Here is an 18,407-nt window from a genome sequence, read left to right on the forward strand (position 1 = left end):
TCCTTTGAGAAATGTCTGTTCAAATCTTTTGCCCATTTTGGATCAGATTGTTATATTTTTTTCTTATGGAGTTGTTTGAGCTCCTTATATATTCTGATTAATCCCCTGTCTGATGGGTAGTTTGCAAATATTTTCTCCCATTCTGTGAGTTGTCTCTTCACTTTGTTGACTGTGTACCTTGCTGTTCAGAAGCTTTTTAACTTGATGTGATCCCATTTGTCCATTTTTGCTTAGGTTGCCTGTGCTTGTGGGGTATTACTTAAGAAATCGTTGCCTGGACCTATGCCCTGGAAATGTTCCCCAATGTTTTCTTGTAGTAGTTTTGTAGTTTAAGGTCTTAGGCTTACATCTTTAATCTATTTTGATTTGATTTTTGTATATGATGAGAGATATAAGTCTAGTTTCATTCTTCTGCATATGAATATCCAGTTTTCCCAGCACCATTTATTTAAGAGACTGTCTTTTCCCCAGTGTATGTTCTTGGCATCTTTGTCAAAAGTGAGTTTACTGTAGGTGTGTGGATTTGTTTCTGTCATCTCATTTTGTTCCCTACCCACACTCCTCACTGTTGTTTAGTTTTGGATATATATATATGTATGTGTGTGTGTGTGTGTATATATATATATATGTTTTGTTTTGTTTTTTGAGACAAGGTTTTTGCTCTGTCACCCAGGCTGGAGTGCAGCGGCATGATCTTGGCTCACTGCAACCTCCGCCTCCCAGGTTCAAGCAATTCTCCTGCCTCAGGATCCCGAGTAGCTGGGATTACAGGCACCCACCACCAGGCCTGGCTACTTTTTTGTATTTTTAGTAGAGACGGGGTTTCACCATGTTGGCCAGGCTGGTCTGGAACTCCTGACCTCAGGTGATCCACCCACCTTGGCCTCCCAAATGCTGGGATTAAGGCCACCATGCCTGGCTTGGCCCTATATTTAATGGGCTCAGTGCTCACCACCTCTGTGTTACCCAGTGGTATGGATTAAATTGCGTGCTGTACCCCTGCAACCGAGAAAAAGGTATGTTGAAGTCCTTACCCTCAGTACCTCAGGATAGGACCTTATTTTGGAAACAGGATTTTTACAGAGGTGATCAGATTAAAATGAGGCTAGTAGGGTGGGCCCTAATCTAATATGACTGGAAATTTGAACACAGACATGCATGGAGGAAAGACTCTGAGAAGAGGCATAGGGAGGACACTGTGTGAAGACTGCAGTTATGCTGCTGCAAGCCGAGGCATGTCTGGGGCTGCAGAACCTGGAAGAGGCAAGAAAGGATCCTCCTTCATGATGCTCAGAGGGAGCATGTCCCTGCCAACACCTTGATTTCATACTTCTACCTCCCAGAACTGTGAGACAATGACTCTGTTGTTCTAAGTCATCCAGTTTGTGGTCCTTTGTTATGGCAGCCCCAGGAAACTAATACACCCAGGTCCTGTATTGTAGAATCCATTTTGACTCATCCCTGGGTTGGATAGATTTCATTTTTAAGTTGTTTTTCAAGAAGGATCCTGGGTCCTTTATTCCCTGAGGTTTAGCATGCCTAAGTGTCTGTTTATTGCCTTTATACTTGAAGAATAACTTGGTGTGTAGAAAATCCTTGTGTCAATCAGAAATGACAAAGGAGATGTTACCACTGACCCCAGAGAAATAAAAATAGCCATCAGAGACTACTACGAACACCTCTATGCACACAAACTAGAAAATCTGAAAGAGATGGATACATTCCTGAGCACATAAACCCTCCCAAGACTGAACCAGGAAGAAACTGATTCCCTAAACAGACGGATAATACGCTCCAAAACCGAATCAGTAATAAATAACCTACCAGCCAAAAAAGTCCAAGGACCAGACAGATTCATAGCCAAATTCTACCAGATGCACAAAGCTGGTACCATTTCTACTGAAACTATTCCAAAAAACTTCAGGCCAGTATCCTTGATGAATATTGATGCAAAGGTCCTCAATAAAACACTTGCAAACCAAATACAGAAGCACATCAAAAAGCTAATCCGCAATGATCAAGCAGAAATAAAGCCTACTTGATCATGAATACCCCTACTTGTATACCCCTGTGATACAAGGTTGGTTCAACATATGCAAATCAATAAATGTGACTCGTCACATAAACAGAACTAAAGACAAACATTACATGATAATCTCAATAGATGTAGAAAGTCTTTCAATAAAATTCAACATCCCTTCATGTTAAAAACTTCCAATAAACTAGGTACTGAAGAAACATACCTGAAAATAATAAAAGCCATCTATGACAAACTCACAGCCAACATCTTACTGAATGGGCAAAAGCTGAAAGCATTCCCCTTGAAAACCAGCACAAGACAAGGATGCCCTCTCTCCCATTCCTACTCAACATAGTATTGGAAGTCCTGGTCAGGGCAATCAGGCAAGAGAAGGAAAGAAAGGGCATCTAAACAGGAAGAGAGGAAGTCAAACTATCCTGTTTGCAGATGACATGAATCTATATCTAGAAACCCCATAGTTTCAGCCCCAAAACTCTTTCAGCTGATAAATAACTTTAGCAAAGTTTTAAGATACAAGATTCGTGTACAAAAATTACTAGCATTGCTATACACTAACAACAGCCAAACCGAGAGCCAAATCAGGAATGCAATCCCATTCACAATTGCCACAAAAATAGTAAAATACCTAGGAATACAGCTAACCAGGGAGTTGAAAGATCTCTATAACGAGAACTACAAAACACTGCTCAAAGAAGTCAGAGATGACACAAACAAATGGAAAAACATTCCAGTTCTCGTGGATAGGAAGAATCAATATCATTAAAATGGTCATACTGCCCAAAACAATTTATAGATTCAATGCTGTTCTTATCAAACTACCAATGACATTTTTCACAAAACTAGAAAAAAACTGTTTTAAAATTCATATGGGGCTGGGCGCGGTGGCTCATGCCTGTAATTCCAGCACTTTGGGAGGCTGAGGCGGGTGGATCACCTGAGGTCAGGAGTTCGAGACCAGCCTCAACATGGAGAAACCCTGTCTCTACTAAAAATACAAAGTTAGCCGGGTGTGGTGGCACATGCCTGTAATCCCAGCTACTTGGGAGGCTGAGGTAGGACAATTGCTTGAACCTGGGAGGCGGAGGTTGTGGTGAGCCGAGATTGCACTGTTGCACTCCGGACTGGGCAAGAAGAGTGAAACTCTGTCTCAAAAAATAAATAAATAAAAATAAAAAATAATACAATTCATATGGAACCAAAAAAGAGCCCAAATAGCCAAGGCGATCCTAAGCGAAAAGAACAAAGCTGGAGGTATCACATTGCCCAACTTCAAACTATACTACTGGTATAAACTATTTCTGGTTAATGGCTACATCAACCAGAAAAACATGGTACTGATACAAAAACAAACACATAGGCCAATGGAACAGAATAGAGAGCCCAGAAATAAGGCCACATATCTACAACCATCTGATCTTCAACAAAACTGACAAAAACAATGAGGAAAGGATTTCCTATTCAATAAATGGTGCTGGGATAACTGGCTAGCCATATGCAGAAGATTAAAACTGGACCTCTTCCTTACACCGTATACAAGAATCAACTAAAGATCGATTAAAGACTTAAATGTAAAACCCAAAACTATGAAAACCCTGGAAGGCAACCTAGGCAATGCCATTCTGGACACAGGAACAGGTAAAGATTTCTTTTTTTTTTTTTTTTTTTTGAGACGGAGTCTTGCTCTGTCACCCAGGCTGGAGTGCAGTGGCTGGATCTCAGCTCACTGCAAGCTCCTCCTCTCGGGTTCACGCCATTCTCCTGCCTCAGCCTCCCGAGTAGCTGGGACTACAGGCACCCGCCACTTCGCCCGGCTAGTTTTTTGTATTTTTTAGTAGAGACAGGGTTTCACCGTGTTAGCCAGGATGGTCTCGATCTCCTGACCTCATGATCCGCCCGTCTCGGCCTCCCAAAGTGCTGGGATTACAGGCTTGAGCCACCGTGCCCGGCCACAGGTAAAGATTTCATACAAAGATGCCAACAGCAATCGCAACAAAAGCAAAAATTGACCAATCTAATTAAATTGATGATCTAATTAAATGTAAGAGCTTCTGCACAGCAAAAGAAACTGTCAAGAGAGTAAACAGACAACCTAGAGAATAAGAGAACATTTTTGCTAACTATGCATTCCACAAAGGTCTAATATCCAGCATCTATAAGGAACTTAAACAAATTTACAAGAAAAAAACAACCTCATTAAAAAGTAGGCAAAGGACATTAACAGACACTTTTCAAAGGAAGACATACATGGGGCCAACAAGCATGTGAAAAAAAGTTCAGTATTACTGATCATTAGAGAAATGCAAATAAAAACCACAATGAGATACCATCTCACACCAGTCAGAATGACTATTATTAAAAAGTTAACGCCGGCCACGGTGGCTCACGCATGTAATCCCAGCATTTTGGGATTACATTTTGGGAGGCTGAGGTGGGTGGACCATCCTGGCTAACATGGTGAAACCCCATCTCTACTAAAAATACAAAAAATTAGCCGGACGTGGTGGCAAGCGTCTGTAGTCCCAGCTACTTGGGAGGCTGAGGCAGGAGAATGGCTTGAACCTGGGAGGCGGAGGGTGCAGTGAGCTGAGATAGCACCACCGCACTCCAGCCTGGGCAACAGAGTGAGACTCCATCTCAAAAAAAAAAAAAAAAATGTAAAAACAGATGCTGGTGAGGTTGTGGAGAAAAAGGAACAGTCATACACTGTTAATGGGAATGTAAAATTAGTTCAACCATTGTGGAAAGCAGTGTGGTGATTCCACAAAGAGCTAAAAACAGAACTGTCATTCAACCCAGCAATCCCATTACTGGGTATATACCCCAAGGAATATAAATGGCTTTACCATAAAGAGACATGCATGCATATATTCACTGCAGCACCACTCACAATAGCAAAGACATGGAATCAACCTAAATGCCCATTAATGGTAGACTCGATAAAGAAAATGTGGTACATATGCATCATGGAATACTACATAGCCATAAAAAAGAACAAGATCATGTTCTTTGCAGGAACAGGATGGAGCTGGAGGCCATCATCTTTAGCAAACTAATGCAGGAACAGAAAACCAAATACTGCATGTTCTCACTTATAAGTGGGAGCTAAATGATGAGAACACATGGACACATAGAGGGGAACAATAGACACTGGGGTCTACTTGAGGGTGAAGGGTGGAGGAGGGAGAGGATCAGAAAAAATAACTATTGGGTACTAGGCTTAGTACCTGGGTGACAAAATAATCTGTACAACAAAGCCCTACGATGTGAGTTTACCTATATGACAAACTTGCACATGTACCCCTGAACCTAAAAGAAAAAGTTTTTAAAAAAGAAAATTCTTGTGTCATGTTTTCTTTCCTTCAGAACTTTAAAAATGTTGGTCCTCTGTCTTTTGGCATTGTGAAAAAACCTGGTTTTTCCTTTTGTAAATGCTTTTTTGCATGGTTAACCACATGAGGTTTTCTTTGTCCTTGGTGTCTCATAACTTCAGTAGGATATCTCTTGATGTTGAACAGTCTACGTCAATTTTTCTTGGAACATCTATGCCCTTTTGATCAGCAGATTGAAATCATCCTTATTTCAAGAAAGTTCTATTATTTTTTGAAATAATTTATACTTAATTTCATTTATTCTCTTTTTTTTTCCAGAAATGTTTATTCTCCTTCAGAAATGCTGGAGATCTCTCTTTTTTTTTTTTTGTTTGAGATGGAGTCTCGCTCTGTCGCCCAGGCTGGAGTGCAGTGGCGCGATCTCAGCTCACTGCAAGCTGCTGGAGATCTCTTTTATTGGTCTCCCATAAGAATAATAATTTTCTTTTTTTTTTTTTTTTTTTGAGACAGGGTCTTGCCCTGCTGCCCAGGCTGGGGTGCAGTCAGGTTGACTCCCAAGTAGCTGGAACCACAGGTGTGTGCCTCCATACCCAGCTATTCATTTCGTTTTGTGTGATTTCCTGGTTTTTGCCCACCAGATATTGAACTAGAGTCAGTTTTTTCTTTTTTTTTAGACAGTGTTTTGCTCTTGTTGCCCAGGCTGGTACGATAGTGCCATCTCGGCTCACTGCAACCTTCGCCTCCTAGGTTCAGGCAATTTTCCTCCCTCAGCCTCCCGAGTAGCTGGGATTACAGACATGTACCACCACGCCTGGCTAATTTTGTATTTTTAGTAGAGACAGGGTTTCTCTATGTTGGTCAGGCTGGTCTCGAACTCCCGACCTCAAGTGATATGCCCACCTTGGCTTCTCAAAGTGCTGGAATTACAGGTGTAAGCCACTGTGCCTGCCATCAATTTTTCAACTGTTTTTTGTGGGTTTTTTTTTTTGTTTTTTGTTTTTTTGGCTTCTAATGTAGCTTCCATCTCTATCAGATTTTATTCTTCCATTTTTATCCTGAACTTATTAGCTTGCTTTTTATCTTCTCTCATTTTAGAATCTCTTTTTTGAATTCTTATGTCTTGTCTTTGCAGCCTTTTTCTAGAAATAGTGTTGTCTGAAATTTCTTTGAGAATATGGAGAATGTATCTGAACATATTTTCTGTTTCCTTGGGTAATTATTCTTGCGGTGTTTATTTTTTTCATCAGGCTTTTGTGTATATTTCCTTCCTCTGCAATTTCTATGTGTAAATCCAATATGGTTCCCTGGGTTATTGTTTATCTTTGAATGGGATCCACTACTGGCTGAATAGCAGTATAAGGAGTGGAGAAAGGGCTAGGGATGTTGGAGAGAATGTAGGAATCCTTCAGCTTCAATAGGTTTTGTTATCTCAAACACCCTTTCATTTACTTCCTTTTTCTTGGGGGTCATCTCCCCACAGCTTTTCGTGTTCAGGAAGTCCATGTGGCCCACACTTACAGGTCCCTGGGTGCAACCCGGCGGTCCCACCTCCGCATCCTCCTTCCCCACTCATCCTTCTTGCATGACTGCCTTTCTGGAGGCTAGGTTAGCAAGGTAGTTCCTGCAGGCCCACCTCCCCTGCCATTCTGCAGTGCCTGTCAGCTCTCTACAGGACTTCCCCAGTCTCTGGGGACCAGCCTGTGCTAGGTATTGCTGAGATATTAATAGATTTCAAGCGTTATCAGCCAAGCTTCTATCACGGACTTTTGGAGTAATCTGTGTCCTACCCTCGGTCCAAGGAGGCACCTGGCATCTCTCTCCTGTTACAGTTCCCATCTTACAGTAACAGCAGGTTTGCTTTATGGGCTCTGGTTTGGTTCTGTAGTTATTTGTCTCATTGAAAACAGAGGCCTCAGCCGGGTGCAGTGGCTCACACCTGTAATCCCAGCACTTTGGGAGGCTGAGGTGGGCGGATCACGAGGTCAGGAGTTCAAGACCAGCCTGGCCAACATGGTGAAATCCTGTCTCTACTAAAAATACAAAAAATTAGCTGGGCATAGTGATGCGCGCCTGTAGTCCCAGCTACTCAGGAGGCTGAGGCAGGAGAATTGCTTGAACTCAGCAGGTGGAGGTTGCAGCGAGCCAAGGTCACATCACTGGACACCACACACTTCAGCCTGGGTGCCAGAGCGAGACTCCGTCTCAAAAAAAAAAAAAAAAAAAAAAACGGAGGCCTCTTTCCCTATTTTTCATTTGTTTCGCTGTGATCAGTAGGCTTCATAATAGGAGAGTGGAGTAAATATTTTAACAGGAAGTCTTTTGTTTTGAAAGGCTAATTGATATTAATTGATCTATTTATAACCTGGGAATATTTACCTTTGTTTTATGTGAATATACTATAAATTATAAATAGGAACACTATTTTTGTGCTTGTTTATATTCTGTTTCTCCTACTTTCTTTTTTCTTTCTTTTTTTTTTTTTTGAGATGGAGTTTTGCTCTTGTTGCCCAGGCTGGAGTGCAATGGCACAATCTTGGCTCACTGCAACCTCTGCCTCCTGAGTTCAAGCGATTCTCCTGCCTCAGCCTTCCAAGTAGCTGGGACTACAGGTGTGTCCCACCACATCTGGCTAATTTTTATACTTTTTGGTAGAGACAGGTTTCACCATGTTGGCCACACTGGTCTTGAACCCTTGACCTCAGGTAATCTGCCTGCCTCCCCTTCCTAGAATGCCTGGATTACAGGCGTGAGGTACCACCCCTGACCACAACTTTTTTTATTACAGAAATAATACATGCTCATTATAAAACAGTGAGCAACACTAAAAAAGAAAAATCACAGTGAAAGCTATTGAAATGCCACCATCTGTACATAATTGCTATTAAGTTTGTGTGATAATCTTTTGAGACATTTTCACATCAATGTGTCAATAATTTGAGAAAATGAAATCATATGCTTCTTTGTAAAGGTTTTGTTTCGTTACATAAGTACTACATGAACACATTAGCATGGAAAAAAATTCAAAGGAGGCAGACAAGCTCTCCCTTACTTTCCCTTCATCCTCTTTCCTTTCCTTGGGAAAATCACTTGTCTCAGCTTTCCAGGCTTTTTTTCTATTCATTTACATACATATTTGTAAACACATAGAAACATATACAATTAAAAACAATTTTTTTGACACACAGTCTTGCTTTGTCACTCAGGCTGGAGTGCAGTGGCACAATGATGGCTCACTGCTGCCTCGACCTCCCAGGCTTAAGTGATCCTCCCACTTCGATCTTCTAAGTAACTGAGATCACAGGCATAGCCACCATGCCCAGCTAATTTTTTAATTTTTTGTAGAAACAGGGGTGTCACTATGTTACCCAGGGTGGTCTTGAACTCCTGGGCTCAATGATCCTTCTGCCTAGGCCTCCGAAAGAGCTGGGATTACAGGCATGAGCTGATGTAACTAGCCACATATAGTTTTTTTTTTTTTTTTTAAAAACCATATATTAGATCACTGAATATGATTAAATTTCTTATTCAGTTTATTTTTGGTTACTATTGAGAAGGGGATCTTATTTTATTTATTTATTTTGAAGATGGAGTCTCAGTCTGTCGCCCAGGCTAGAGTGCAATGGTGCGATATCTGCTCACTGCAACCTCCGCCTCTCGGGCTCAAGCGATTCTCCTGACTCTGCCTCCCGAGTGTCTGGGATTACAGGCATGCACCACCACACCCAGCTAAATTTTTTTTTTGTATTTTTAGTAGAGACGGGGTTTCACTGTGTTGGCCAGGCAGGTCTCAAATCTCCTGACCTCAGGTGATCCACCCGCCTCAGCCTCCCAAAGTGCTGGGATTACAGGCATGAGCCACCGGGCCTGGCAGGGATCTTATTTTTAATTAAAATTTCTAACCAGTTTAAAGGAATTGAATTGTGTTTTGAGTATACACTATCTTATATTCATCTACTTTGCTCAACTGTTTTATTAATTCATATGAATTACAACCCCTGCCTTGGATTTTTAAAGTTCCCAATTATGCTTGAATTACTGATATTTCTTGCATATTTTGTTCTAATATTTACTTTTCCAGCACCATATTTAAGTAACAGGTGTGAGGTAGAGACATGATTCTCAACTTTAAGACGTAAGTGCGTCAAACTCACCTGGAGGGCTGGTTTGGGATAAACTTGACCAAAGATGGACAAGACCTGTACGTTGAAAACTAGAAAACATTGCTGAGAGAAATTAAAGAACTAAGTACCTGAAAAGATACTATGAATTTGCGGATCAAAAGACAAAAGACTAGAATATTTGAAGAGCTAGAACATATGTATTTTGTTTGGCTCAGACAGTATTTAAAGATTATTTTGAAAAGATTATGAACTTTTTTAAGAATAAGAGCTTTAGTTTTTTATTTTTTATTTATTTTATTTATTTATTTTTAATTTTAAAATTTTTACGTATATATGTATTTATTTATTCTTGAGATGGGGTCTCCCCTTGTCACCCAGGCTAGCATGTTGGCTCACTGCAACATTTGCCCCCAGAGCTCAAGCAGTCCTCCCACCTCAGCCTCACAAGTAGCTGGGATTACAGGACATGCCACGATACCTGGCTAAGTTTTGTATTTTTTGTAGAGATGGAGTTTTGCCGTGTTGCCCAGGCTGTCTCAAACTCCTGGACCTAAGCAACCCACCCTCCTCAGCCTCCCAAAGTGCTGGGATTGCAGGCGTGAGCCACCACACCCAGTCTATTTATTTATTTTTTTGAGGCAGGGTCTTGCTCTGTTGTCCAGGCTAGAGTGTACTGGTATGATCATGGCTCACTGCAGCCTCCACCTCCTGGGCTGAAACACTCCTCCCACCTCAGCCTCCTAAGTAACTGGGACTACAGGTGTATGCCACTCACCCAGCTAATTGTTTTATTTTTATTTTGTAGAGACGGAGTCTCACTATGTTGCCCAGGCTGGCTTTAGCTTTTTAGATCCAAATATGAATATACAGGAAACACAGAAGACAGGGGAGCATGTTAAATGACACCAGCAAAATCCAGACCATGGAAAACTCTGTAGGACAAAAGGCCTAGCTTCTTTTTTTTTTTTTTTTTTTTTTTTTTTTTTTTGAGGCCAGTCTTGCTCTGTCGCCCAGGCTGGGGTGCAGTGGCGGATCTCAGCTCGCACAAGCTCCACCTCCAGTTCACGCCATTCTCCTGCCTGCCTCAGCCTCCGGTGGGGACTGCGGCCCATGCACCATGGCCTGGTGCATTTCAGGTAGGGTTTACCGTGTGCTTTGGGAACGGTCCAGGTCTCCTGACCTGCATTGATCCACCGATCTACGGCCTCCCAATGCTGGGTTGGGCGAGGCTGGCGGCCAGGCCTAGCTTCTTTAACAAATACATTGCAAGGGAAAAAAAGGTGGGAGCACAAACCTACAGATTAAAGAAGACTTAAAAATATACCTACCAGTCACTCTCAAGGTGTGGGCTGGGTTTAGATCCTGTTTCAGACACACTATACAAAGTAAAATAATATTAAATAAACATTTTGTGAGAAAATTATAAATTTTAACACTACAGGTTATTTGATGGTAGGAAATTACTGGGATTTTATTTAGTTATTATATGTGTCATGGTTAGAAATAAGAGTTCTATGCTGGGCGTAGTGGCTCACGCCTATAATCCCAGCACTTTGGGGGGCTAAGGTGGGTGGATCACCTGAGGTCAGGAGTTTGAGACCAGCCTGGCCAATGTGGTGAAACCCCGTCTCTACTAAAAATGCAAAAATTAGCTGGGTGTGGTGGCAGGCGCCTGTAATCCCAGCTACTCAGGAGGCTGAGGTAGGAGAATTGCTTGAACCCAGGAGGCGCAGGTTGTAGTGAGCCAAGATTGTGCCACTGCATTCCTGCCAGGTGACAGAGTAAGACACCATCTCAAAAAAAAAAAAAAAAAAAAAAGAAAGAAAAGAAAAGAAAGAAGCATTCTTTGGGCATGGTGGCTTGTGGCTCATGCCTGTAAACCCAGCACTTTGGGAGGCCGAGGTGAGCAGATCACGAGCTCAGGCGATCCAGACCATCCTGGTCAACGTGGTGAAACTCCGTCTCTACTAACATAAATTAGCTGGGCGTGGTGGCATGTGCCTGTAATCCCAGCTACTCAGGAGACCGAGGCAGGAGAATTGCTTGGACCCGGGAGGTGGAGGTTGCAGTGAGCTGAGAACGCACCATTGCACTCCAGCCTGGCAACAGAGAGGGAGACTCTGTCCCAAAAAAAAAAAAAGAAAAGAAAAGAAAAGAAATAAGAGTTCTTACCTTTACAAGAAAATGATGAATTGGATTTACTTCAACATAATTCTGAATGAAGGGAAATAGGTGGGGTTATAGATGAAACAAAATTGGCCATAGTTGACAATTGTGGAAACTTGGTGGTGGATACACGGGGATTCATTATACTCTTTTGCTTATTTTTAAATATGTTTGAAGTTTTCATTAACTTTGTTTTTTGTAAGCCTTTAGCGGCTAATAATAACTTATTTTTTAAGGGGAACTTCCTCAAAAAAATTCTGATTTTAGATTCTCTTGAAAAAAAATGGAAAGATGTGGTAACACTAGGCCAACTTCCACAGTGCAACAACCAGCCAGAGTTGAAAAGGATCATGAGGAAGGCCTGAGGCAGCCATAGTCCAGACCACTCCCGGGGGCACTTCAACCTGGCCCACTCCTGTGTTGACACTACCCGCCTCGGCCTCTAAGTGTTGGGGTCACAGTCCTGCTATGGACTGCCTCACATTCCTCCTAGCACTCTCCTACACCCAGCCCAAGTCCTGTTGTCAAGTGGGGCTGGCACAAGGAGGGTTGCTTGCTCTGCCTCAATTTTCCATGTATTTTTTCCCAGATCTTTTTTTTCTGTGCCATGGATCCTCTTTGGTCCCCCAAGAATCTAGGGTTTTAAAACTCAAAAGCCAGAAAGAAACACTTCTCCCTCCTGCCTCCTACTTTCTGTCATTATGTCCCTTCCCTGAGGGGGTGAGAACAGAACAGGCTGACACTTTGGGGAAACAGGCGGAGATGGGAAGGAAAACCAGGAGAAAGTGGTTAAGATATAGCTGTAGATCTTATACCTATCAGATTGGCAAATATTAAAAACTTGGCTAATATCAAGTACTGCCAAAGGTGAAGGAAAACAGAAACCCTCCGGGAATGTCAACCAGTATAACCTTTCCGGGAAGAAGATGAGAAATAGTAAGAGAAACTAAATACAGACAGATCTTCCCACCAGCAATTCCATCCACTCCTAGATGCTGAGCCCAGAGAAACTCTTACAAAACGTGTAAGAGGAAGTCCGTTGCAGAATTGTTTATAATAGGGACAATTTGAAAATACCTAGAAATTTACTAATAGGAAACTAGATAAAATGTGTTATATGCAAATGATAATAGTTCAGCAGATAAAAGGAATGCTCTGGCCACATCCACTTATATCAACTTGGATCAATCTCAAAAACATAACTTTGGAAAAGGGTGAGAAGCAGAATGAGATGTATACCAAAGACTACTTACCCATATTTTTATTTATGTTGTTTTTTTTTTTTGAGACAGTCTCGCTCTGTCACCTAGGCTGGAGTGCAGTGGTGCGATCTCGGCTCACTGCAACCTCTGCCTCCCAGGTTCAAGCGGTTCTCCTGCCTCAGCCTCCCAAATAGCTGGGATTACAGGCGCCCGCCACCACGCCTGGCTAATTTTTTGTATTTTTAGTAGAGACAAGGTTTCACCATTTTAGCCAGGATGGTCTCGATCTCCTGACCTCGGGATCCACCCGCTCAGGCCTCCCAAAGTGCTGGGATTACAGGTGTGAGTCAACGTGCCTGGCCCACATATTTTTAAAATATGCACAAAAAAACACCAATCTCAGACCTGCGTGCAAATCAAACTACAGATTGGGAGGGAAGACACACAAAAATCATGGGAATGGGTCCTGTGGTAAGAGGAGAAAAGCGAGATTGGGGATGGGCTGAAGGGGGCCAAGAAATAAGGTGAAGTAAAATGCAATTGAGCCCTGCATATACCAACAAAGATGGCATGCCTTGAACCAAGAAGTAAGGCTAATTCATTTTGAGCACGTGAAGTCTCCACAAAAAGAAAAAAAAACTAAACCAAAACAAAACATCAGTTAATGTTTAACACAAATGGAAACAGAGCTCCAGGGAGTGGCTGTGGCTACCCAGAGGTCTAATATGCGCCAGGCAGTGACCAACCAAGGTTGGTCACCCTGGGGTTTGGATAGTGAGGGCAGAGGGTGGCCTCAGGCAGCTCCAGGGGAACTCAGGTGCCCTGGAACCTTCAGTCCCTGGCGATGACTTCTAAAAGACTGGTCTCATTCTGGGGTGACCCCATGTGATGGCCTTCAGTCACTTTACTCACAGAAATTCAGTCTCCCTGAGGCACTGCTGACTGCTTTCAGGGAACTTGATGGTCACAAGATTTTCCCGCAAAGATTGTTACCATGGGGTGCTTTCCATCTGTTATTAACCTCAGGCTTCTCCAGCAAAGTCAGCATATCCTGGGAACACAGACTCCTCCCGTCCACTTTTGCTGCCTGCTTTCAGTAACCAAAAGCTGTTTCTCAAACAGCATATTATAGAACCCAGCCTGTCCAGCTTATTTTTCACGTGGCGGGGACGGGACAAGTGGTTCTGGCCAACAGCTCTGATAATGCTTGACGTCCCACTCTTGGGGAATGAAGGGGAGAAAGATAGATGATGAATTATTTGCTGTCTCCTGAATCCATCCTTCTTCTGTTCCTTCCTCTTCTCCCTCCTTTCCTTCTCAAACATAAAATCACTGCTGAGTACACACCAGGCACTGTGCTAGGCACCATATGATTTGAGTCTGACATTATCACCTGCCCTCAAGGAGGTTAAAGTCTAGTGGGGAGGAAGCAATGATATCAAGCATGATGGAGACGTGAGGGTGCTTTGAGGCATGGAGGCAGACGGCTGCATCTGATGGGAAGGTGTCAGAGACAGCTTAGAGGTGGAGCACGTTGAGCTGAGTCTGGAGGAACATAATGGAGTCAAGAAGAATGGGAGGAACTGGGAGAGGTATTCCTGCTGGAGAGGACAGTGTGGGCACTGGCTGGGAGCGTGAAGCACTGGGAGGCTGACTGTAGTTCGTCATGTCTGGATTTGGTGCTCCGGACTGAACTCAGGCCCTATCTTCTCCCTGAAGCCTGCAGCAGGTGCCCCACCACATCAAGTTCCAGCCCCCACTGCCCCCCAGCTCTACCTATTGACAGTCGCATGTTTCCCTTCTGTTCTCTCTCTTACGAACTTTTTTGGTGTGAAGACTTCCTTTCCCAGTCTTAACTTGGAGAGGGTCCCAAGAGGTCAATGCTTCTCCCACCCAGTGCTCAGAGCTCTTATTCCACCATGGGGATGCCTTGCCCGATTCTGAGTGGGTACAGTGTTCACCGAGGAGGCAGGCTGAGGCGGTTGGTAGCAGCACTGAATCCACCCCAGCCCATTGGGGTTTCAGTCTGAGGGGCTTCTCCAGCATGTGCCTGAGCCTGGCTGACACCTGGGCCAGTCAGCAGGTGAACATTCTTCTGGGAGGGGAACTGAAAGCCTGTTGTAGCCAGGTTCTCAGTGATTCTGATCTCCTAGTTTTCAGGCCCTTGAATGGTCTCCTGCCACATTTGTATCAGGGTCGGTCTGCATGGCCTACAGAGCACAGCAGAAGTGATGGCATATGCCTTCAAGGCTAGCTTAAGAAAGAGGCTGTGATTAGCCTGCCTTAGTTTCTGCCTTGGGCTGCTCGCTATGGAAGCCAGCTGCTGTGTTGTAAGGACATTCATGCAGCCCTCTCAGAAGTCCCAGAGGTGAGGAACTGAGGCCTCCTGCCAACGCCATGTGAGGATCCATCTTGAACATGAATCCTCCAGCCTCACATCAAGCCCTCACGTGAGAGCAGCTCTGTTTAATATCTTGACCGCAACCTCAAGAGAGACCCTGAACCAGAACCACCCACCTTAGCCGTGTCCAAATTCCTGACTCTAAGTTAACATTAGCGATGACACATGTTTTGCTGTTGAGGCTGCTGTGTTTTAGGGCAATTTGTTACATAGCAATAGATAACTCATGCAGAGCACCTGGCCACTCTCAGTGGTGTTTCTCGCTGCGTGTTTGGGGAGGCTTCCGGACTGGGGTTTTGCCTCCTCTGCCAGACAGGAAATACTAGGCTTCCCAAAAAGTCGCAGAAACTCACTCACAGCTCCTTCCCTGGCTCCTTCTCTCTTCCTAGCAAATTGAAGGTACTTTCCTTTAAGCAACCAAAATCCAACAACAGATGCTTCAACAATAGATGCAAAAAGAAATCTGAATTGGGGGAGGGTGAGAAAAGAAAAATAAGAAAAAAGGGAAGAGAAAGATCCATCCTGTGAGGTCTGAGAATAAAAGAAGGAAAAGGAAAAGAAAAAAAAAAAAAAGAAATCACCACTGAACTCTTAGCTGGCTAAAACAGAGTTTATCTCCTTATCTCCACCCCCAGAGGTCTCCAGTCAGGGAGGTGACTGGCCTTGGGCACTGGGACATTCCCAAAACGTTATGTAAACAAGCCCCATCAGGCCCTTCCAGCCTCCGAAGCTCTCATTGCCTCCCTTTTGCTAAGTTGGTATTTAAACTTCTACCCCGGCTGTACAGCAAGGTACTTATTACTGAGTGCTACCACACATGAATAACCTCATCTTTTTTCCTGTTCCTATGTCTATTGTGAGTCATTTCACAAACCCCCTCCTCAAACCTAAGTTGGTAGAGGAAAAGATTTTTCTCCCAGTACCCTCAAGTCAAAGAAATTCCCAGGGGCTGTCAAGTGGGAAGTTCTGGAGCCCACTGCACTGAGTATTCTCTCTGGTCAAAATGAACCTTCCTAAGAACCACCACCTCCACAGGGGAGATGCTGCAGGGATCCCAGACACACCCACCACCCCCAGATACAAATGGCCAGAGGCCCTTGGAAACAACTGCTGGACCTGAGGTCACGGCTGGGGCACCCTCTGACATACAGAAGGCTGCATCATCGCCTGGTCTGCAGCAGCTTCTTTCTGGGTTTTGGCTTCTTTAACAAACACTTAGTGCTTGCTATGAGCCAGGCTCTCTTCTAAGTATTTTCAAAATATGAAGTCATTTAATCCTCACAACAACCTGCGGAGGCAGGTATTTTTACAGATAAGGATCCTGGGGAACAGAGAGGTGAAACAATTTGCCCAGGGCCACACCGTGAGTGAGTGGCAGGGCCAGCCTGGCTCCATGCTCTGCACTGAGATGAGAATGGGCCCAGGGTCCACTTAGTGAGCGTTCTGTGCCGCCAGGGCACTGTTTCTTGGCCAGCACTCCTGGGGCTGGACAGGGTTATGTATGTTGGTTTGGGCTGCGGGGAATCCAGGGGTCCATGTCCAAGCAGGGCATCAGCTCTTGAGGAAGCAAGGCCATAGCCTTACTAGAGATCTCGAACGTCGTCTTCCAGGGCCAATCTCCACACTCAGCGCTGAGGGTCTGCCCCAGCCCTGCCCAGGGCATGAGGGGCTCTTGTGCTCAGGCTCACACCTGCCTCCTCCCCCTTGCCAGGGTGCCCCTTTGTTTCCCTCCTTCCTGGACCAGTGCCTCTCAACCAAGGACGGTTTTGTCCCCTGGAAGACATCTGACAATGTCTAAAGGCATTTTTGATAGTCATGACTAGAAGGCTGCTACCGGCATCTAGTGAACAGAGGCCAAAGATGCTGCAAAGCAGCCTACAATGCACAGAACAAAGCCTTACCACGAAGAATGGTCTGTCAACAGTGCCGCAGTGAGAAGCTATGACCTAGGCCCACCTCACGGCATCCTTAAGGCTGAGGACCCCTCCTTGTGTGATCTGTTTCCTGTTACAGTGGGGGCCCAGCGTCCTGGGAAGTCCACACCCATCCTCACTTTGGCGTCTCCCAGAGCTACAACAGAACATGAAGGACTCAGTTTGTACTCCAGCCTCAAGTTCTTGGAAATAAGGATGTTGAGGTCCTGGTAAATGTGGTGGCCATTATTTTGCATCAGGCTCTGTGCTGAGCAGTTTGCATATTTTATCTTATGTCATTCTCATCAGCCAGTCTGTGATGCTATTATTATCCTTCTTTTATAGATTGGGAAACTGAGGCTTTAAAAAAGTAGCTTGCTCAAGGTCACACAGCTGATAAACCTGGGGACAGTCCACTTTCTAGCCTAACCAGGCCCTGATATACCTACTTAGGCAAAGTAAACATGGTCAATTCCCAGGGAGAGCCCAACTGACACCCACCCTTGGCCCGGCTTGTGTCTTCCCCTGGGATCAGCACCCCTCACTCCACAGCACAGTTGCAGCTGAAGCTCTCAGGGCCAGTTAGTTCTCTTCCCCTCTCTGGTTCTTGCAGAAGGAAGGGGAAAAGTACAGAGAGGCAAGAGGAGGGTTAATTTTTGTGCAGGGACAGTTAAGACAGAGAGGAAAGGGCAGGGAAGCGATGGACAAGGGAGGGAGGCTTGGGAGCTTTTTATTATTTATTATAGCAGGGGAAAGAATGGGAGGTTTGTTTCTAAGCCATAAATACTCTCCTTTGATCCCTGTGTCTATCAGAGATAAATGAGTCACTCTTGGGCCTCAGAAATTAATGACTGTCCTAACGATCACCCTAAGTGACCTTGCAGCATTCCTAATTCTCACCACTCCCTGCAAAGTAGCTGTGTCAGGGTTTGACAAGGTTTGGGGATGAGGCGAGACTGAGCAGGATGAAGGTGTAATTTCATTCCTCAGCCCCAGCCTCACTTTGCAGAGATGAAATTGCCTCTACTCCTAAGGCCAGAGAACAGTCAGAACCAGACCCCAACTTCTGGACTCTGCCCTCCCTGGCTTTGCTTCAAGCACAGGGATGGGGAGCAATGGGTGAGGAAGCTTCAGAGCCCTGTGGAATTCTGACCTGAGAGAGGGCGGGTCCCCAAGGGCTGTGCAGGCCTGCAGGGGCACCTGAAAGCAAGAGGGCATTTAGAGCAAGTTAACA

The 18,407-nt window shown here is 44.3% G+C and overlaps 1 non-coding gene across 3 annotated transcripts in view; it reads left to right on the forward strand.

Moving 5' to 3' along the window:
* The window catches only part of LOC101015052, a 137,751-nt gene that overhangs the window by 97,430 nt on the left and 21,914 nt on the right, over positions 1-18,407 (forward strand). The window lies entirely within an intron of this gene.

Source organism: Papio anubis, chromosome 14, assembly GCF_008728515.1.
Source record: "Papio anubis isolate 15944 chromosome 14, Panubis1.0, whole genome shotgun sequence".
In the NCBI taxonomy this organism is placed as follows: domain Eukaryota; kingdom Metazoa; phylum Chordata; class Mammalia; order Primates; family Cercopithecidae; genus Papio; species Papio anubis.